The 22,428-nt window shown below is 40.8% G+C and overlaps 1 long non-coding RNA gene across 1 annotated transcript; it reads left to right on the forward strand.

Annotated features, from left to right (window-relative positions):
* Positions 1-7,606: 7,606 nt before the first annotated feature.
* Positions 7,607-11,923, forward strand: LOC117062221. The gene is made up of 2 exons (XR_004428264.1): positions 7,607-8,645; positions 8,740-11,923. It is a non-coding gene; the product is annotated as an uncharacterized LOC117062221 (long non-coding RNA).
* The last annotated feature ends 10,505 nt before the right edge of the window (positions 11,924-22,428 follow it).

Below are 22,428 nucleotides of genomic sequence, written 5' to 3' on the forward strand. Positions count from 1 at the left end.
AAAATTTCCCCAAATTTGACAAAAGATATTAAACCCACTGATTCAAAAAGAATAAAGTAGAACAAATTCCAAATAGGATAAATCCAAAGAAATCCATACCAAGACAAATCATATTCAAATTTCTGAAAATTAAAGATGGAAAAAGGTCTTAAGAGAGGTTAAGGAGAAACAATACATTACTTGTAAAATGTAAGCCAGAAAGAAGTGGCACAGCATTTTATAAGTAGTGATAAAAAAAAATTGTCAATTCTGAATGCTCTATCTAGTAAGACTGTTCTTGGTATATTAGTTTAATTCTGATGCTTGCTCTGTGTCTTCAAGCTATTTTTTTTTTTTTTTTTGGTCTTTTAGCATGCCTTGCAATTGTTTTTTAACAGCCAAGTATGAGATACTGGATAAAAGGAACTGCAGAAAGTAGGTCTTTAGTAATGTGGTAGTGAGGTGTTGATGGCAGCAGCGCTGCCATCATGCCAGCTGCAGCAGGGAGGCACGGCTGGGGCTCCACACTCCTAGGAGCCTGGAAGCCAGGAAAGCTGAAGACCCGCCCTTCTGAGTTGGGGCAGCAGCTCCCCAGGTGCCGAAGCAGCCGCCCAAACTAGGGCTGTCGACCCAGGCCTCCCATTTTATGGAGCAGCCAGCATCCCTGCCCTCCTGGGTGCAGCTGCGGCTGCAGACCCAGGCCTCCTGCTCCATGGAGTAGGCAGGAATCCTGCCTTCCTGAGTAAGGCTGCAGCCCCTCAGAGCCGATCAGAGCCTCCCTGTGCTCTTGCAGGTGCCAGGAGCAGGGAGGATCCCTGGCCGTTCTGGTGCAGGTGCAACCACCAGATCCACAGGTGCAGACATGGGCCTCTGCTACACCAAGCCAGCAGGAGCCAAGGACAAGCAGGAACTCCACCCCTTCTGAGTTGGCAGGGCAGGAGCTCCGGGTGCAGCTACAGCCACCTTCCCTAGTGCAAGACCCAGGTGTCTCTGCAACCTACACCCTTAGGAGCCAAGGAAGGCCTCCCGACCCTAGGACCCGCAAGCCCACGGGTGTCTTCTCCAGCTGCCTGACCTCTCACTGCTCCCGGCACAGGCTCTCATATCACAGCAGGGTTGAAGCCAAGCTCGGGTGCTATCACAGTTTGGCACAGTCTGCACACACTCGGATCAGTGCTGGCAAGCCAGTGCCCTGCTGCCCCAGCCCCCTGCAGAATTTGGATACCAATGAGAGTAGCAGGGGAAGCAGAGGGGAGCTCTGAGGACTGCTCAGTGCTGGCCTGCAGGTGCCTCTTGGTGCCAACAGCCAGGGGCCAGGGACAGCAGAAGGCAGACAGGCTCCTGGGTGGAAGTGGATGGGTTGTCAGTAAGATCCACCTTCAGGCAAGGGAGGGCCTGAAGGCTGGGGTCAGGCTGCCAGACCAGCAGAATGGAGTGGGGACTTGTGGTGCCTTTTCTGGACCACCCATGGCCCTCCATGAACCAATTGACAGGCACTTCCTCCTTCTGAGGTCCAAAAAAGCCCCAGGCTCAGTCAGAGCAGGGCAGAGGACCTAAGATGGAGGACAGATGGCCCACTGCAGAGAGGAACCACCCTCTCTTCTGAGAGCTTCAGAGACCTGCAGAGACATAGGGACTACCAGCTTCAGAGAGAAGCAGCTTTCTTCAGGGCCTCCTTTCTGGTGAGAGCAGCAGATGTCAGGATGATGACCAGTAGCAGAGAGGTGCTACCCTCTCCAGGGCCTCCTCTCTGCTTGAGAGCTGAGCACTCAATGGGAAGATCTGCTTACAGAGAAGATGATCTGCCTACAAAGAGGCGCTACCCACTGAGGGTTTCCTCTGAGCTGTTCTAACCCTTAGTGAAACTCTTCTTTGTCTTGTTTACCCTTCACTTGTTTGCATACCTCATTCTTCTAGATGCAAGACAAGAACTAAGGCAAAGATGCCACCAGCCACAGAGGTTTCTGGCCAGAAAATCAATACCCCAAAGATCCTGTAACAGTGTGGGAAGGAGCAAAGTGTTCTATAGTTTTGTATCTCAGTCTTTTAGTGAGCCTGTGTCTCTAAACTGTGAACTTCAAACAGTGCTTCTCAATCCCCTAACATTCCCCTTAGGTGGGACAAAATGTCTAGAATGAGCTGAAGTTGAGTATTTCTCTTCCCCTATGTAGAAGGCTAAGGCATGCTGGAGTATGCTATTTCCTTTCTTCCAGGTTGGTTAGGCTCTGATAAAATCCTAATAGTTTAGGCTCTGGTAAAGTAATTTATCTTGAGGCCAGGCCTTTTTAACTAGAAGAGAATGCTCTGACTTACTTCAAATAGTTGCTCCTCCCTCTCCTCACCAGAAGTACAAGATTTTTTTTTTTTTTCTGATATTTCCTGTGAGAACCTAGTTGAACTCCTGAAACCAGAACTCCCAAAAGTGTGGGGCCCTCCTTTGAATGGGTCCTACTGGAGTGTTTAACTCTCACACTTGTTTACTCTGAATGCCCAGCAATTCATCAATTACAGTTCAGGTTTTTCTACCCCATACTGGTTCCCACAAAGGGTTCTGCTCATGGGTTTCTGCTCCAGTAAGTTGTGATTCTAAGTATTTTCTTGTCAATCTTTCCAATATAAGGGACAGTGAACCTCACTTCTCTGATGGCCCTAAGAAGAATTATTAATTAATCAGTTTGTTCAGGCTTTTATTTGTTGTTAGGATGTAGTGACAACTTCCAAGCTCCTTATACACTGGATTGCAAACCAGAAGTCAAACTATTCTTTAGAAATGAAGGAGAAGTAAAGTCATTTTCAGATGACAGGAAACTAGAAGAATATGTCACCAGAAGACTTGCCCTTAAGGAATGACTAAAACAAGTGCTCAAAACAGAAAGGAAATAATAACAAAAGACTTCAGGACCTCAGGAAGAAAGAAAGAAAAGTGGATATGATCATAAAATATAATGAATTGTTTAAACAAAAGTAGTAACAATGCAGCATGATGTTAACATATATATAAGTAAAATGAATGATAACAATAATATAAAGGTCAGAGGGGGAGAAATGGAAGTGTACTGTTGTAAGTTTCTTATGCTATATGAGAACTGGTATAATATCATTTGAAGGTAGGCTATAATAAGTTAAAGATGTGTTCTGTTGACCCTAAGAACTATGAAAATAACACAATAACAAAGAGTTACAGCAAATAAGACAACAAAAGAGATAAAGTTGTATCATAAAAATAATCTGAAAAAAGTCAGAGGAAAAAGAGCAGAAACATAGGGGATAAATTGAAGAAAAAACAGTAAGATGACAGGAATTAAACCTAACCACATCAATAATTACATTAAATGTAAATGGCCTAAACAACACCAGTAAAAGCAATTTGTCAAATCAGATTTTTAAAAATGCTAAACCAACTATGTGCTTTTTATCAACGAAAAAAATGCACTTTAAAAGTAAAGACATAACTCTGTTAAAGAAAAGGATGGGAAAAAGATACAATGTAAACACTAACAAAGAATCTAGATTGTCTACATTACTATAAAAGTGGATTTCAAGCAAAGAATATTGTAGAGCATAAAGAAGAACATTTAAAAATGTTAAAGGGATCAATTTGTCAAGACCATAATAATCCTAAAGGTTTATGCACCTAATAACAGAACTCCAAAGTACATAAAACAGAAATTGATAAAACTATAAGGAGAAATTAACAAATACAGATACATATTAGATATTTTAAGAATGAGTAAACAAAAAGATCACCAAGGATATAGATGACTTGAACAACACTACTAATAAAATGTACCTACTTGTCATTTATAGAACATGTTGCGCAGAAATAGCAGAATACACATTGTTTACAAGAGCATGTGAAACATTTTTCAAGATATATTCTATATTCTGAGCCATAAATAATGCATAATAAATTTAAAAGGATTCAAGTTAAACAAAGTATGTTTTCTGAACAATCTGGAATTAAAATAGAAATCATTAGCAGAAATCTATCTGGAAAATTCCCAAAGGTTTGGAAACAAAGTAACGTATTTGTCAATAATCAGGAGTAAAATAAGAAATCAAAAGGAAAATTAGAAAATATCTTGAAAAATAATCAAATGAGAACACAATATATCAACACTAGTGGAATGCCACTTCAGCAATATGTAGAAGGAAATACATAGCACTGGATTTCTACTTTAGAAAAAAGAAAAGATCTCAAGCCAATGACCTCATCTTCCACTTTAAAAATTAGAAAAGAAGAACAAATTGAGCCAAAGCAAGCATTAAAAGGAAAATAATAAAGATCAGAATGAAAAATCAGTAAAATAGAAGACAGAAAACAATAGAAAAAAATCAATAAAACCAAAAGCTAGTTCTTTGCATAGATCAATAAAATTTAAAAACCTCTAGGTACATTGATTTAAAAAATTACTTACGACACAGATTAATCAATATTAGGAATTATAGAGGTGAGATCACTCAGATTCTACAGATATTAAAAGGATAATAAGGAAGTATTATGAACTTTATGCCTATACATCTTTAAACTTAGATAAAATGGATAAATTCCTAGCGAGGCACAACCTACGAGAGCCCACTCAAAAAGAAATAAAGAACCTGGACAATCCTCTATTTATGGAATAAATTGAATGTTTAGTTTAAAATATATGCATGAAGAAAATTACAGGTTGACATGACTTCACTAGTTAACTCTACCAAACATTAAGAGAAGAAAGAATAACAATCCTTACAAACGTTTTCTGAAAATTAAAGAGATAAGAATAATTCCAAATTATTTTATGAACCTATTATTTCTCTGATTGTAAAGCGAAACAAAGAAAACTACAGATGAATAACTAACTCTCATGAACATAAATGCAACATTTCTAAAGAAATTTGCAAATCTAATCCAACAATATGTAAAAAGGATAAAATATGGTGAACAAGAAGGGTTTATCCCAGGAATGCATTGATTGGTTTTGATATTCAAAACCCAATCAATGTAAATCACTAACAACTACAAATAAAAGCAATATGATCATCTAAATAGATGTAGAAAAAAAGTGTGAAAAAACCCAATACCCATTCCTGATTAAAAACTATTAGAAAACTAGGAATAGAAGAGCATTTCTTCAACCAATTGAACAATTGAAGGGTAGCTATGAAAAACCTACAGCTAATATCATATTTCATGATAAAAGATGGAGTTTTCTTACACTAAATTCAAGAACCAGGGAAAAGTGTCTACGCTCACCACTCTATTTAACAGTGCTAGAAATACCAGCCAGCAAAACAGACCAAGAAAAATAAATAAATGGCATAGAATGGAAAGATTCATAGTTGGCACAATTATGTATATACAAAATCCTCAGGAATGTACACTTTAAATACTAGAATTCAAAAGTAAGTTTAGCAACTGTATTAGTTAGTTTTCATGCTGCTGATAAAGACATACCTGAGACTGGACAATTTACAAAAGAAAGAGGTTTATTGGACTTATAGTTCCACATGGCTGGGGAGGCCTCAAAATCATGGCAGAAGGCAAGGAGGAGCAAGTCCCATCTTACGTGGATGGCAACAGGCAAAGAGAGAGCTTGTGCAGAGAAACTCCCGTTTTTAAAACCATCAGATCTCGTGACACCCATTCACTGTCAGGAGAACAGCATGGGAAAGACCCACCTCCATGATTCAATTGTCTCCCACAAGGTCCCTCCCACACCATGTGGGAATTATGGGAGCTACAAGATGAGATTTGTGTGGGGACACAGAGCCAAACCACATCAGCAACAGGTCAGAACACAGAAAAAATGTAAAATATCACTGTATTTCTATGTACTAGTAGTGAACGGTCAGATGTTAAAATTCAATTTCTTACAATGGCATCAAAAATATGAAATACTGGCCAGATGTGACAGCTCATGCCTGTTATCCCAATGCTTTGGAAGGCTGAGGTGGGTGGATCACTTTGAGGCCAGGAGTTCAAGACCATCCTGGGCAACATGGCAAAACATCGTCTCTAATAGAAATACAAAAAATTAGCTGGACATGATGGCCTGCGCCTATAATCTCAGCTACTTGAGAGGCTGAGACACAAGAATCACTTGAACCCAGGAGGCAGAGTTTGCAGTGAGCTGAGATCACACCACCGCACTCCAGCCAGGGGAACAAACTGAGACTCTGTCTCAAAAACAAAAACAAAAACAAAACTTATGGGTAAATCTGACAAAATATGTGTAAGACCTATACACTAAAAATGACAAAACATTGTTGATATAAATTAAAGAAGACCTAAATAATTGGAGCGATATACTTTGTTTAAAGGTCAGAAGACTCGGTATTGCTAAAATGAGAACTCTTCCCAATGCAGTGCTAATCAAATTCTAGCAGGCTCTTTGTAGAAATTGAAAAGCAGATTTGAAATTCATATGGAAGTGCAAAAAAAAAACCCAAAAGAGCCAATATAACTTTGAAAAAGAGAAAAGTTGAAGTTCTAAAACTATCTGCTTTCAAGATTTATTATAAAGCTACAGGTGATCAAAATATTCTAGTACTAGCAGCAAGATAGAGGAAAAGATCAATGAACCAAATAGAAAGTCCAGAAATAGACACACACACTAAAAATTATGGACAACTGATTTTGGACAATAGTGCAAAAGCAATTCAATGAAGAAAGGATAGCCTTTTCAACAAACAGTACTGGAAAAGTTAGGTTCCTGTATGCAGAAACAGACAAAAACAATGAACTTGAATGCAAACGTGCATCATATAAAAAGAAGTGATTCAAATGGATTGCAGATCTCAATGTAAAATCTAAAACTATAAACCTTTAGAAGAAAGCATAAAAGAAAATCTTAATGACCTTGGGTTAGGCAGAGTTTTTAGGTATGACACCAAATACACAATCCATAAAAAATAAATTGATAAATTAGACTTTATCAAAATTTGAAATTTTCATTCTTTGAAAGATACTATGAAGAAAAAAAACAAACCACAGATTGGGAGAAAATGTTTGCCAAGAATACATCTTATAGTGTACTTATACTCAGAATATATGAAGAATTCTTAAAACTCAATAACAAGAAAATAGCCCCATTAAAAATAAAATAGAGAAAGGATTTCAACAGACATTTCCCCAAAGAAGATATATGGATGGCAGTAAGCACATGAAAAGATGTCAGCATCATTAGGGAAGTTCAAATTAAAACAACCATGTGATACCACTACATATATTTTAGAATTGCTAAAATTAAGAAGACTGACCATATGGGGTGTGGATATGGAGGAAATGAAATTCTCATACAATGCTATTGGTAACGCAAAATCAAACAACCACTTTGGAAAACAGATTAAAGTTTTGTAAAAAGTTAAACATGCACCTACCACATGTCCCAGCCTCTCAATTCTACCAGAAAAGAAAGCAGATATCCATACAGAGACTTGTACACAAATGTTCATGGTACCTTTATTGGTAAATAGCCCCAAACTGGAAACAACCAAAAAGTTCATCAACAGATGAATGGATAAACAAATTGTTGTATATCCATACAATGGACTGTTACTCAATAAAAAAGAGAAAAAAGAAAATAATAGTAATAGATAATCATAACATGGATGAATCTCAAAAATAATTATATTGAGCAAAAGAAACCAGTCAAAAAAGACTATATACTGTTTATTCCATTTTAATAAAACTATAGAAAATGAAAATCTTTGGTGATATAAAACAAACTAGTAGTGAGGAAGAGAGGCCTGGGAGGGAAATTATAAAGGTATGTGAAGTAACTTTTGGGAGTGATAGAAATATTCACTATATTGATTGCTATGATGGTTTCATGGACATATACATATGCAAAAACATGTTCTACACTTCAAATATGTGGAATTTTTGTAGGTTACTTACATAGCAATAAGCCTGCTCAAAAAAGTAAGTCAAGCAATGGAGGGTACCAAGATTTTACTTGCATATGACTGTTCTCTATCTGGCCTGCAAACAGGTGCACACAAAAGCTACATCTTTAACTGGAGCTTGCCAGGCAACACCTCTGCAACATTATGCAAATCACTGTGAGAAAGAGAAAATAATTATGTTAAAAACCACCAAAATATGTTTGTTTCCACACACTTTTTTTTAAATTCCCAGATCTGGGCTGTCTACAGTATGTGCCTGCCAGTTAACCTAACTTGGGGCTTTTCACTTTGGTTTAAAGAATCTGAAATTGAGCTCTGCCCAAGTGAAGTGCATGTGGTGATTCATGTGCATGGAAAGTACCTTGGGCTGACCACAAACTAGAGTTCCCTACAACTACATCAATGTCAAAACTAACCGCTGTCTCCTAGGTTGTTTGTTTAAAAAAAATCCCATGGTCTTCAATTTGATCATTTAAAAATAATCTACAAGGTATACTTCTTTTCTGTTCTTGTTATTTCCTAACTTTTAAGATTTCTATTTTTTCGCCCTGTAGATCTTATTCTCACTAGGGAATGATTTCTACATTATGCTCAGGCTCTTCTGAGCTGTGAAGAGGCCCAGACTTAAGGGCTGTTCTTGACACCCTAAATATGCCAGGACAAGTCGTTAAGGTGGTCCTGCCAGGACACCGTCATCAAAAACAGCAATCTGCTTCTTGCCAGAAAGTCTTCTGCCTCTGCAGACCCTTTTCCAGAATGAACCACACCATGCTGAGGTAGGGTAGAAGGGACAGGACACCAATAGGCCTGGGTGTTCTAGGACAATAGGCCTAGAACTTCTCATCAGCTCCTGTTTCTTTTCATATCTAGAAACAGAGAAAGAGACCACCTACTGCATTTCTGTCCCTTGCTGAAAAGGACACTCTGTCAGAGAATCTTCTAGCAAACTTGAGAGCTTCAGCAGCTAACATTCCCTGGACAGGGTACAGCAAGGATTTGAACCTCGGCCAGTCTGGCCAGAATACTCACAAGCTTTCCTTAACTCAGTGGGCTATCTCCCCAAGACTAGGTCACTACTGCTTTATAATCACCTTTGTAGCCACCAGTGGATTTTGCTCATCAGTATTTTCCAGGTAATTGATACTTTAGATGTTCAGCTGCAAGACGTATGCAGTTTTCATTGACATCTTTTGGAGAAACTGACAAACCTGGACTTGACTTAATGCCTTTGGAAACTTCCAAGATGTTATATAACTCTAGATAGAAGGCTGGGCCTCCACGATGTCAGGAACGTTGCGTTCTTATTTCGCCATAGATAAACCCATTTGTCCACAAAGTCAAGGAGTCAAGCAGAGGCCCTTGCCATGAGGCTTTTTAGGATGGAGTAACAGCTTGGACTTTGCTCTATGACAGAGTTTTGCATAGGGAGTGGTATGACCAGATCCCTCAAGAAAGAAAGCTTAGAGACCAGGCCAGAATCCACTGCAGTAGCCCAGTCAAGAGAGGATGGTGACTTGAACTTTAGTAGAGCCGTTAAAATGAAAAAAATTGACACATTCAGAAATGGTTTTAGAGGTAGAGTCAAACTGGACCTGATAAAGAACTAGAGAAACGGAGTGAGGATAAAGAGAAGAACCGTGACTGACTCGGAAGATTTTGTCTTGAGAAACTTGAGAACTCAAGACAGAGTGAAGTAAAATCACGTGGGAAAAATCTCCCACTTTGTTTTGGACAACTTTGAAGTGAAATGCCTGTTAAGTCTAAGTGGGGTAGGCCATGGCGTACATGAGTGTGGGCTAGGGATGGATACAGGCATTAGTTTCACAACTAATAGAACTTAAAGCCATGAAAGAAGAAGGGGTCACCAAGAGAGACAGTGTGGCATAGAGAAGAAAAGGGGTGGGAGATGACCCCTGGGCAGAAAAGTCCTTAAAACAGAGGCAACAGGCATGACCAAGAAGACTAAGAAAGAACATTCAGTACAGCAGAAGGAGAGCAAAGAGCGTGTGGTGTTCTAGAAGCAAAGAGAATAAAGGGCTTCAGGAAGGAGCAGTCGAGTGTGTCAAATAAGATAAAGACAGACAAGTCCCCTGGATTGGGTAGGAATAAATAACAGCAGGCTGCCATACAAATGGTTGCATCTACACCATCTAAAAGAATATTGTTTATTCTCCATACATTTAATAAACATCTGCCATATGCCAGGTATCCTTTCAAGCACTGAAATGCAGAGATTCATAAAACATGGTCTCTGCTCTGGAGGAGCTGACAGTGGTGAGGAGGAAACAGGCAATAGCGAGTGTTCTCATTGCATTTTTGATCCCATTGATCTTGCAACAGCCCCATGCATCAGTTACTGCCATTATACCATTTTACCAATAAGGAAACTGTGACAGGGAGGGGTCAAGCACCTTGGGTATTTGACAGCAAAACCAAGGCTTGGTGGTAACATAAAATTTCCAAGTAGTAATTCACAAAGGTGACTGGGAAATGGAAATGACCAGAAATCTTTGCACTATGAGGACAAGTTCATCTGAAATACAGATGGACTTAGGATGACACTGATTACCTTCTTGTCCAGGTGGTATAGCTCCAGACCAAATGTCTGCTGCCACCTACCCAAAAACGTGTTGGGTAAAAATGGCTACACCTATAGTCAAATGATTTTTGACAAAGGTGCCAAACAGTTAGATGGGAAAAAGGAAGTTCTTTTCAATAAATGTTGCTGGAGCAACTAGATATCCATATAGAAAAAAAAATCGTGACCACCTACCTCATACCAAACACTAATATTAACTTGAGATGGATCATAAACCTAAGTCTGAAAACTAATAGTAAAGTTCTTCCAGAAGAGAACATGGGAGAATGTCTTCATGATGTCCAGGTAGGCAAAGATATTTTAAGACACAAAGATGCAATAAGCATAAAATTTGTAAAGAGGTGACTGAGGCTTTATCAAAATTAAAATTTATATTTGTTAAAAGACATCATGAATAAAGGGAAAAGGGCAGCCACAGGCCGGGAGAAACTCTTTACTATACATATACCTAACTGAAGCTCAAATCCAGATTATGTGAAAAACTCCTTCATACTGATACCCAGGGTCTTGATTGCATGCCCCTAAATCAACTGATTCTTCCTTTTTGAAATGCATTCCCACAAGGATCCAGCCTTTGCGAAGCCATGCAAGTAGAGGCAGAAGTAGTTTCAGCTTTGGAAAGGGCCACTCTGCTGAGGAGAGTGTCCCTGACCGGCCGAGAGAAGATGTTCTTGCAGTCAATGCTGATTCCGGGGGATAAAGAATTTGGGGCCTGGGAATTTTTAAAAATGAAAGCCAGTTAATAGTTTTATTTTACTTTTAACATGACAGACAGAAGAACAAGCAGCAGGACTCCAGCCTTACCCTGACATTTTTGTCAAGTATTTTAAGGTTCTCCAGAGAGTCAGAACCAAAAGATGTGTGTATATGCAGTTATGTGTTGCTTAACAACAGGGATACATTCTGTGAAATGTGTCCTTAGGCAATTTCATGATTGTGCAAACATCATAGGGTGTATTTGCACACACCTAGATGACATAGCCTACCACACACCTGGACTATGTGGTATAGCCTGTCACTCCTAGGCTTTGTACAGCATGCTACTATACTGAATACTGTAGGCAGTTATTACACAATGGCAGGTATATATGTCTATGTAGACATGTCTAACATAGAAAAGGTACAGTAACAATACAGTATAAAAAGTAAACATTGCACACTTGTACAGGGCACTTCCAGTCGATGGAGCTTGTAGAACTGGAAGTTGCTCTGGGTGAGTCCGTGAATGACAGGGACATTACACTGTGCACTTAGGCTATGCTAAATTTAAAAAAAAATTTTTTTTTGAATAATAAGTTAGCCTTAGCTTACTCTAACTTTTTTACTTCATAAGCTTTAAACTTCTTTTTAACATTTTAACTCTTTTGTAATAACACTTAGCTTAAAACAAAAACACACTGTAAAGCTCTACAAAAATATTGTCTTTCTCTATATCCCTATTCTATAAGCTTTTTTCTATTTAAAATTTTTTTCTTCTTAATTTTTAAACTTTTTTGTTGAAAATTAAGACACAAACACACATTAGCATAGGCCTACACAGGGTCAGGATCATCAGCATCCGTATCTTCCACCTCCACATCTCGTCCCACTGGAAGGTCTTCAGGGATAATAACATGCACGGAGCTGTCATCTCCTATGATAGCAATGCCTTTTTCTGGAACACGGCCTGAAGGACCTGACTGAGGATCTTCTTGAGGAGATGTCACTCTTTTCAGAAATATGTCCATAGCAGCTCGCTTGGTTCTTTCTTTTTTTCATCATAGATATGTTTGTAAGCAGATAATGCAACATGAACATTCCTCTCTATTAATAAAAACCTTTCAGTGGTCACTTTCAAACTTTTTAAAGAAAAAGTTTAAAAAGTTTAAAAAAAAAACTTTTTAAAGAAAAAGAAAAAGAAAAATATATATTATATATTATAATGACATATATTATGTATTATGTATTATATATTATAATGACATAATATATATCATTATATTGTCATATATGACAATATAATATGACATTATAATATGACATATAATATATAATATATCATTATATATTATAATGATATATAATATATTATATATAATTTATTATATATTACATATAATTTATATATAATATATAATTTATAGAATACATATAATACATCATATATCATATATATATATGATATATAATGTATTATATAATATATAATAAAATTATATAATATATTATAATACATTATATTGCTCTATTATAATCTCATGAGACCACCATTATATATGTGATCTATTATTGACCAAAACTTTGTTATGCAGTGTGTGACTGTATATGTAGGTATATGAAGAAGTTGATATTAAGGAATTGGTTCACATAATTGTGGAGGCTGACAAGTCCAAAATCTGCAGGTTGGGCTGGCAGCCTGGAGACCCAGGAAGAGTCAATGTTACAGTTCAAGCCTGAAGGCCATAGGCTGCAGAATCCACTCTTGCTTAGTCTTTTGTTTTATTCAGTCTTTCAACTGATTGGATGAGGTCCATCCTCATTATGAGGGTGATCTGCTTTACTCAAAGCCCATCCATTTAAATGTAAAAATCTCATCCAAGAACACCTACAGAAACATCTGTAAAAATCTCATCCAAGAACACCTACAGAATAATGTTTGGCCACATGTCTAGACACTGTAGCCCAGCCAAAATGATGCTTAAAATGAACCATCACACCAATTGTGCTATTGACCCGTACCCACCAAGGCGAGACATGATCAGAGACTGAGCAGTTTTCACAGTTTGGACACAGCTATGAGCAACACAGCAGTGATTCAGCAAGTTCACTATAGTTTTACCAGGCAGCAAATTGAAGCAGATGACAGCTACTAGAAAAGACACTTCTCATTTTTGTGAGATGTGCTCCTGTAGCTGAAAGTTTGTGTGAATGAGGTAGATTGAGGGAAGGGCCAATTGATTTAGAGTGCTGCAATCAAGACAACTGGATAGTCTAGTGATGCCAGCTCAGAAAAAGAACAGTAAAGTATAGTGAAAACAAAATTCAATTTAACCTGGTTCTAGCAGAGCACCAGCAAGTAAGGAAAAAAAAAAAAAAAAAAAAAAAAAACAGCTGCAAAGGAAACTCAAAACGCCCCATAGAGAGGGTACTTTGGGATCTGATGCATGCTTGCTGATGGCACCCATCCGTCCTGTCTCTGCTGCACGCCTAGCAGTGTTCCTCACCTGCACTGTAGGTGTCTAATGCATGCTAAGTAAAAGTGATATTAAGAGCTGCTTGCCAAATTCCGTTTCACATTGTATCTCAGAATTTCTTTTAGTTTTTCTGGAAATGTAACTACTATAATGGACCTTAAAAAGGCACAAATGGGGCCGGGTGCTGTGACTCACGCCTATAATCCCAGCGTTTTGGGAGGCCGAGGTGGGTGGATCACTTGAGGTCAGAAGTTTGAGACCAGCCTAGTGAACATGAAGAAATCCTGTCTAAAACTACAAAAATTAGCCGGACTTGGTGGTAGGCACCTGTAATCCCAGCTACTCAGGAGGCTGGGGCAGGAGAATCACTTGAACCTGGGAGGCGGAGGCTGAAGTGAGCTGAGATCACACCAATGCACTCCAGCCTGGGCAACAGAGGGAGACTCCATCTCAAAAAAAAAAAAAAAAAGCACAAATGGTATTCTGTATTTGAAAATTGTTTGGATTAACTTTTGATCCTTTGCCTGGTTAAAGAATTAAAATTTTTATCTCAGATCATGCTTAAACTATATCTTATTTCTTCTCATCACAATAGAATACATTAGTGTCATTTCTGCTACTTGATTGCCTCAAAGATATTTTAACACGATTTTGTTTCTTATCTTTTGTACCACTCATTTGAAAACTTATGGTCTTAATGCAAATAATCTGATAGTAATAAAAGTATAACCCGTAGTAATTTCCATATTGCTGCCTCTAGAAAAGTTAAAGACATCCCAATTTATTCTGGCAAGAAAAAAATTTTTAATAAGCAAAAGCCTTGACTGACCAAGTGCTTCACAAAAGAGGATATCTAAATGGCCAATAAGCAGATGAAAATGTTCTCAAACCATTATTTATCAAGGAAATGCAAATTAAAACCACAACAAGATACCATAACACACACACTTAAGTGTCTAAAGAGACTGACCATACCAAATGTCAGCAAGTAGACAGAGCAAATGGAGCTCTCACTGCTGGTAGAAATGCAAAATGATACAGTAACATTGGACAAATGTTTGGGATTTTCTAGCAAAATTAAACACTCACCTCTCAGATCACCCAGATATTCTATCCCTAGGTTTTTATCAGGGAGAAGTAAGTGCAAATATCCATCAAAATACTCATAAGCTTTATTTGTAATAGCTAAAAACAGACACAACTCAAATTCCTATTAAATGTTTATCCAGACACAATCCAAATACAATACAGTCATGCTCTGCACAATCATGGTCCCATGAAATGATAATGGAATGAAAACTTCCTATCACCCAAGTGCACACTGTTGATAAAGTCTACAGTGGTGTACAATAACATCCTAGGCTTTCACATTCACTCACCACTCACTCACTGACTCACCAGAGCAACTTCCAGTCCTGCAAGCTCCATTCATGGTAAGCGCCCTGTACAGGCGTACCATTTTTATCTTTTATACCATACTTTTACCGTACCTTTTAAAATTTGTAGGTATGTTTAGATACATGAATACTTACCATTGTGTTACAATTGCCGACAATAGTCAGTACAATAACATGTGGCAAACATTTGCAGCCCGGGAGCAGTAGGCCATACAGCCTGGGTGTGCAGTAGGCTGCAAAATGTAGAATTGTGTAAGTACACTCTATGATGTTCACACAACACAAAATTACCAAATGATGCATTTCTCAGAATGTATCCACATCATAATGCGACGTGGGACTGTCACTGTCTAGACATACAATGAAGAACTACTCAGCAACGAAAAAGAACAAATTGCTGACACACAAACTTGGATGAATCTCAAAAACATTCTGGATGAAAGAAACTACTCAAAAAGAATGTTTACTGTATGATTCCATTTTTATGTTTAAGAGCAGGTAAAATTAACCTGTGATGATAGACGTCAGAGTTATGGTTACCCCTGAGGAGGGGGATTTACTAGATGGGACAGGAGGGGACTCTCTCCTTCTCTAGGGTGGCAGAAATGCTCTGGATCCTGGAGTGGGTGATGGTTGCATGGGGTCATATAAAAATAAAACTTGCTTTTTACATACAGATTTGATTCTATGTAATATATATCCCAATTTTTAAACTGCAGAACCAAATAAAGATGGATAGCAGGGAGCTGTGCTTTATCCATTTTTCTCCCAGGTGCCAGAAATGAGCATTTCTGGAGGGGCTGAGGCTACAGGAGGTTAGAGAACTCCCGCAGGTCCAGAGACATCTTAGAACCAAGCTCTGGCTGGTCTTCTCTCCAGCAGCTGGGAGGAGGGCCTCTCTCCACTTGACAGAGCAGCCCAGACCCAGCTTGGCAGCCTACAAGTGAAAACAGCTTCTCTGTAGAAAGTACTAGAACATCCACCCCCTCTTTCACAGTGTGGCTGGCTTCCTCCATCAGCCTCTACAGGTGTCAGAAGGCATCAACAGCACCCTAACCACAGCCCAAGGGACTCTCCATGCCTAGCCATAATTCAGTGGCACCAGGGTGGCCCCTCAGTGGAGAGGCAGGCTTTCTTTGAGACTCTGAACATTGAACCAGGACCACTTGCCCCTGCCGGTCTTTCCAGGCAGACTGGGAGACAGTGGCATTGGGGACCATTCTTTCTTGGGCTACTCTGGGCCAGGCATCTAATAAAATGCTCTCTTTCCCACCCACCGATTCCTTAAACCCCAGTGTAAGGCAGGTTTCTCACCCCAAGTGGAGGGGCCATCATGCTAGGGGCTGGGTTCCTGGGTTCAGATCCCTCCTTTCTTCCTCTGTCCTCTCCCCTATCTCTTCAGCTGTACTTTCTCCTGTGCTCACTTTATTCTCTAGATTCCTTTCCTTGCCTCATCCTTACACTCTTGAGTTCAGAATAACTTCTGAACTTCTCTCTCCCAAGGTTCACACCAGTTGCCCAAAAAGGACTGTAATTGGGCCACTCCAGGACCAATCACTGTGGCAGGGGGCATAAACTCTCTGATTGGCCAACCAGGTGATGGGATCACCCTTGGCTGACAGTCCCACTACCTGCAGCCAGGAAAAAACAGAGTCAAAAAGAAAGCAAAGCCACGCGTGCAGAGAGGTTACCAGTGTCCATCCAGACGTCCACTTCACAGACAGGCAGCCAAGGACCGGGGCCCAGCTATCGTAGCCCGAAGTGGTAGAACTGAGCTTTGAGACCAGCTGCCTGTCAGGGGTCAGGGCGCAGGAAGTGGAAACCCCCAGAAGCCTGTCTGTGTCTACAGGTGTCAGAAGGCATCTCAGTCTGCCTCCCACTTTCGCATACGGGGACGAGCCCCAAGCTCTACAGCTTGTGGCACTCTCTCCCTACGGGGCTGGAAGCCGTGGAGCAGACAGAGTCCCAGTTCTGACTCCTCCCGCTTTCCACAACTCATACTGCTATCACTGGCAATCACAGTAGGAGGCTTTCTCTCTGTGCAAACAATGATACTGATCTGGCTCTTGCTAAAGTCAGGGGCGGATGTTCCCTTCTGGAGGGGGCTGCACGGGAAGGATTTCCCTGCTGTGAGGGAAACACGGGGCTGGGAGAGGAGCCCTGACACGTCACACAGAGGCCTCTGCTTGTCTTCACTCTCCGGAAAATAGCAGTTAGGGGCCAGGGAGGGGAGTGGGGAAAACGAGAGGTGTTATCCCTGGGCTTGGGAAATCGGTCCTGGGAGGGGACCCCTTGAGACAGCACCTGGCTGCCCTGGGACTTATGGCAAAAAGCAGGCAGCCGCCTTTTCTTTTATACCCTGCCCTCGGACCTCAGCTGCCAGTGCCTGTCTAGCGGTGTGACAGGGCCTTTCCCTCCCATTCTGAGTCCTGCAGAAGTGCCCAAGCTTCTGAGGACATCCCCAACACAGTCCCTATTCCTGGTGGGTGACACGCAGAAGAGGGTCCGTGCTACAGGGACTGTGGAAGGAAGCAGTTTAGAGAAAGACTCATGAAAGCGGTGACTCGTGAGCTGGGATGTGAAAGATAAATAGGAGTTTTCCATGTGGTGGGGCTTGGGGGCAGAGCATTCCAGACAGCGGGATTAGTAATGTCATCAGGTGTGGTCCTGGGAATTGCTGGCTCTTTGCTATGTGGGAGATAAAGGTGAGTCCTCCAGTGGAGAGAAGAAAGGAGAGGAGGCAGGTGGCTGACCTGGCAGGACCCCCGGGCCCTGCTACTCCCCATGTCTGAGTCCGTCTCCGTGACTCTGCCATCCCCCACCATCGAGATCACTGTTAGCCTAACACTGTTCTTCAGACCAACGGAGAAGTAAATCCATTCAATTCCACTATCAAAAATGAAAAACCATGTTACTTGTCCAAAAAGAAGATGGCCACAAAAACCAAAATGTCATTATTAAAATAAACAGTATCCACTTGTATGCCACCTAAAAACTCCTGATGTGCCACACACCGTATTTTGAGAAACTGCCATGGGCGACAAGGAGCCAAGAAAGGATTTTCAGCAAGCAAATCATGTGATCAGATTTGTGCTTTAAAAAGACCAATCTGATGAAAAGGGATCAAGGGGCTGGAAGAGGGCCAGGCCGGAGGAGAGAGCAGTTCATCAGTTGTCTATTTTTACGAACCCTGTACAGAGTTGCTCTTTTTTATTTAGTTGTCCTTGAAACTAAATTCCACATAAAACTAATTCGGGCATTCCCTTCTAGAAGCAGCTCAGTATCACTAGCAACCTGGGAATGGTGGAAATGGCCATTTGGTGCAAAGGACCTTTTGGTTATGAGTGGCTGGCTTGAGTCCCACCTGGCCCTCACGTTCCTCACTTTGAGGGGTGAATTTAGAATCTGGGCTTCTGATATCTCTGGGTGTAGAAGCAAGCAAAAGCCCCTCCTCTCTTTTCAGGGCTGAACTCATCCAGAGGGAAGTGGAGATGGTGTTGGCTGTGGTTATCTTTCCTCCACTCGAGGGACTGAAGCTAGGCTGTCCCATGGCACCGGGCTCGTAGCTGGCCGTGGGCGTGTCAAGTTCTTGTATTGTCTCCAGCAGTAGCTGAGGAGTGACGGCCCTGTGTGCAGGCCTGAAAGCCAGGGCAACTCCCAGATTTCATTTCTGAGGTGGCTCATTTTATGTGTCAGCTTGGCTAGGCCATGGTACCCAGCTGTTGGGTCAAACCCCAGTCTCCATGTTTCTGTGAAGGCATTTTTTAGATGTCATTAACATTTAAATCAACAGACTTTGAGTGAAGCAGAGCAGATTGCCCGTCATAACATGGGTGGGCCTCATTCCATCAGTTGAAGGCCTGAAGAGAAAAGACTGAGGTCCCCCGAGGAAGTTAGAATTCTCCTCCAGACTACAACGTAGAAATCCTGCTCGAGTTTTTTAGATTTAGGATCCAAGACTGCAACATTAACTCCTGCCAGAAGTTCTAGCCTGTCAGCCTGCTCTGCAGATTTCAGGTTCTCTCTCTCTGTCTCTTTCTCTCTCCATCCTATTAGTCCTATTTCTCTGGAGAATCTTGATTCATACAATTGCTGTAACCTTGGGCAAGCCACAGCACTGAGTGTTTTATTGTCATTGTTGTTTTTAATCTATTGCCACCATCCCCAAATGTAGTGGTTAAAAGCAACAGTTGACTGGGCGTGGTGGCTCACGCCTATAATCCCAGCACTTTGGGAGGCCGAGGTGGGTGGATCAGGAGGTCAGGAGATCTAGACCATCCTGGCTAACACGGTGAAACCCCATCTCTACTAAAAATACAAAAAAAAAAAAAAATTAGCTGGGCGTGGTGGCGGGCACCTGTAGTCCCAGCTACTCAGGAAGCTGAGGCAGGAGAATGGTGTGAACCCGGGAGGTGGAGCTTGCAGTGAGCCAAGATTGCGCCACAGCACTCCAGCCTGAGTGACAGAGCGAGACTCCATCTCGAAAAAACAAAAAACAAAAAACAGTCATTTTATTATTTCTGTGGGTTGACTGCTTGGCAGGTTTCCATTTCCACATGACACTGGTGACATTAGCAGGGGCTACAGTCATTTGGGGTTCAACAGGTCTGGAGCCTCCAAGCAGTCTCCCCTGATGTGGCTGGCATTCGGTGCTACCTCCTGGCTGGAACCCTGACTTGTACTGGAGCTGTCACCATGGTGCCTAGGTTCTCTTCCAAGTGCCTCTGTATGTGACCCAGTCTTCTTGTAGCATGGAGACTGGGGCCCAAGGGAAGGAAGGAAGCAGAAGCCGCCAGTTAACACTTAAGGCCTTGGCTCAGAAGTCCCAGAGTATAATTCTATAGGATTTTCTTGGGCAGAGCAGTCCCAGGGCCAGCTCAGACTCAAGCGAGAGGCAGGGGTGGGCATGGGGTAGATTCCACCTCTCAGTGGGTGGTGGCAAGTGTGTAGAGGATAGAATGAAGCGACGGTGACCATCTTTGGAAATTCTCAACCACGCCAAGTAGATTTCCCCTTTTGCCTTGAGAAATCCAGTGATACATAAACATCATTGTGTTATTTATGTCAATTTGGGAATAAATGTGTTAATTTGCAATGTAGTCTCTGTCCACTTCCCAAGAGGATACATAGTAGCTTTTAATGAATGTATTACAGAAATAGTATTGTTTCCATCAAAATAAAAAATGATTAAAGGCCATGCAGAGGCAGGAGAAAAACATAGCGTATCTTTAAGCTTGATGAAAGTAGTTTCTGCCATTGTGTTTCCAGCTCACCAAGCTCCTGTATCTATTGGAAAATGGAAGTCCAGCCTTACTAGCTTGTGAGCCTTGTCTGAAGGGAGCCAGGGCTTGCCAATGGAACCATCTCCATGAGCTACAACTGCTGTTATCATTAACACCATTATATCTATTTTTTGAGAGAGACAAACTTTTCATGGTGTTACATTTTGGAAAAAAAAAAAAAAGACTGGGTGAACAGTCAGGTAGGAAAGCAGCGTAACAAGTAGTCCCTTAAATTTTGATAATGTAGGACATTCTTCTCTGCCCTGGGCCTGGGAAAATGCAGCATGTTCCAGAGCAAAAGTCCTAATGAGGGGAACTAAACCAGTAGGACAAAAACCAATGTCCTGGCTCACTGAGGACCCATTAGAACCAAATCTCTGGGTGTGGACAGGCTCCCATATTTTTCAAAAATTCCCCCAATGACTAGTGAACAACCAGGGGTAAGAACCAGTGGCCCAGAGGAATAAGCACCCAGTTGTATGTATGAGCTCGCTAAGCTGGCTCAGGTCTATGTTGAATTCTCTGCTAGGCAGATCCTCATACGAAATGGCAGAGATGGTTCTTACCGAACAACAGGTGACAGCTCCAGACTCTGCCGGAAGTTTCAGGCTCTGGGTTCCAGGACAATGAGGACAATGCATGGCAGGCACTCAGTCCAGCATTGCAGGTGGAAGAGCGACAGTGAAAAGACTGAAGTCAATTAAAATGTGTTAACCAAAACAGGAAACACGAGTGAGGTGATTGAGAGTGTGTTTAACTTAGATGTGTGATTTTATCAATCCTTTCATTGTTCAAAAACTCTTATTTTTTAAAGATATTTTCAAAACAAGTCCAAACTTTACTTTTCATTCCAAATTCGTGTTCCGTCTATACTTGCATTTGGGGAAAGATTGAAACAAAACACAAATACTTTGTAGCAATGTTGGAGTGTCATGTTCTTTGCAGAGGGACAGGAAAAAAAAAAGGATTTTTTTTTCTTATCAAGAGATGCTGTTTCCTCAAGGAGAAAGGGCATCAGTCCAAGGCACTTGTTTGCTCAAAAAGATTATTAAAGAACAAGCATATTTTGTCTGTGGTGACAACAGGATCTCCCCCTACTAGTAAACTCACAGCATCAGTACGCAGGCAGTGTGATGCATTTTCAAAGTTCCTCACCTTTCCAGATCCAACAGGGCTCTTGTGCACCTACTCGGTGTTTCTATGGCAAATCCCCTGTGTATGAAAATTAGATCCTTCCAAAAAACAAATATACTAGTCAATAACCATCATCACTTTTTTGTTGTTGTTGTATGAAATTTGGGAACAAAATTAAAGGGCTCTTGATGGAAATCAACCTCTCTTTTTGGAGAAAGCTATCAGGTATACTTTCCTTAATAAGTCTCCATGAAGTGACCTGGTTGAATATGCTGGTTTTCCATTACATAAATGCCATACACTCATGAAAACATTGTAGAAACATATTCAAGAACATGGAAAGATGATCACTGTAGAATTCTGAGTGGAAAAGAAGTGTATTATGAAAAGTAGGCAGTGCAATGATCCCATTTTGCATATCTAGCTAGCTAGCCATCTGTCTTAGTCCATTTGAGCTGCTATAACAAAATACCTCAGACTGGGGAATTTATAAACCATAGAAATGTATTGCTCGGAGTTCTGGAACTTGAGAAGTCCAAGATCAGGGTGTGGGCAGATTCAGTGTCTGGTGAAAGCTCCCTCCGCTTCATAGATGGCACCTCTTGCTGCACCCTCACATGGTGGAAGGTGTGAACGGCTAGCTCCCTCACACATCTTTTGGAAAGTGATGAATCCCGTTTGTGAGGGCTCTGCCCTTATGGCTTCCTCACCTTTTGGCAATTAAATTTCAAGGTGTGAATCTTGGGGATACCCATTCAGACCATAGCACTAGCTACCTATTTTTTGACCTACATACATACATACGCATTACCTTTAAAGAAATAGAGCAAAATGTCCACAGTGGCGATCTCTGTTTTATTTCCTTTGGTTTGTTTGTTTGTACTTATTTTCTAGGTTTCGAATAACAGGTGTGTGAATTCTTAGGCTAAAAATTAAAAAAAGACAACAAGAGATATTGAAGGAGCTAAGATCCT

The sequence above is a fragment of the Trachypithecus francoisi genome, unplaced genomic scaffold (genome assembly GCF_009764315.1).
Source record: "Trachypithecus francoisi isolate TF-2019V2 unplaced genomic scaffold, Tfra_2.0 Lachesis_group17, whole genome shotgun sequence".
Taxonomy (NCBI): Eukaryota; Metazoa; Chordata; class Mammalia; order Primates; family Cercopithecidae; genus Trachypithecus; species Trachypithecus francoisi.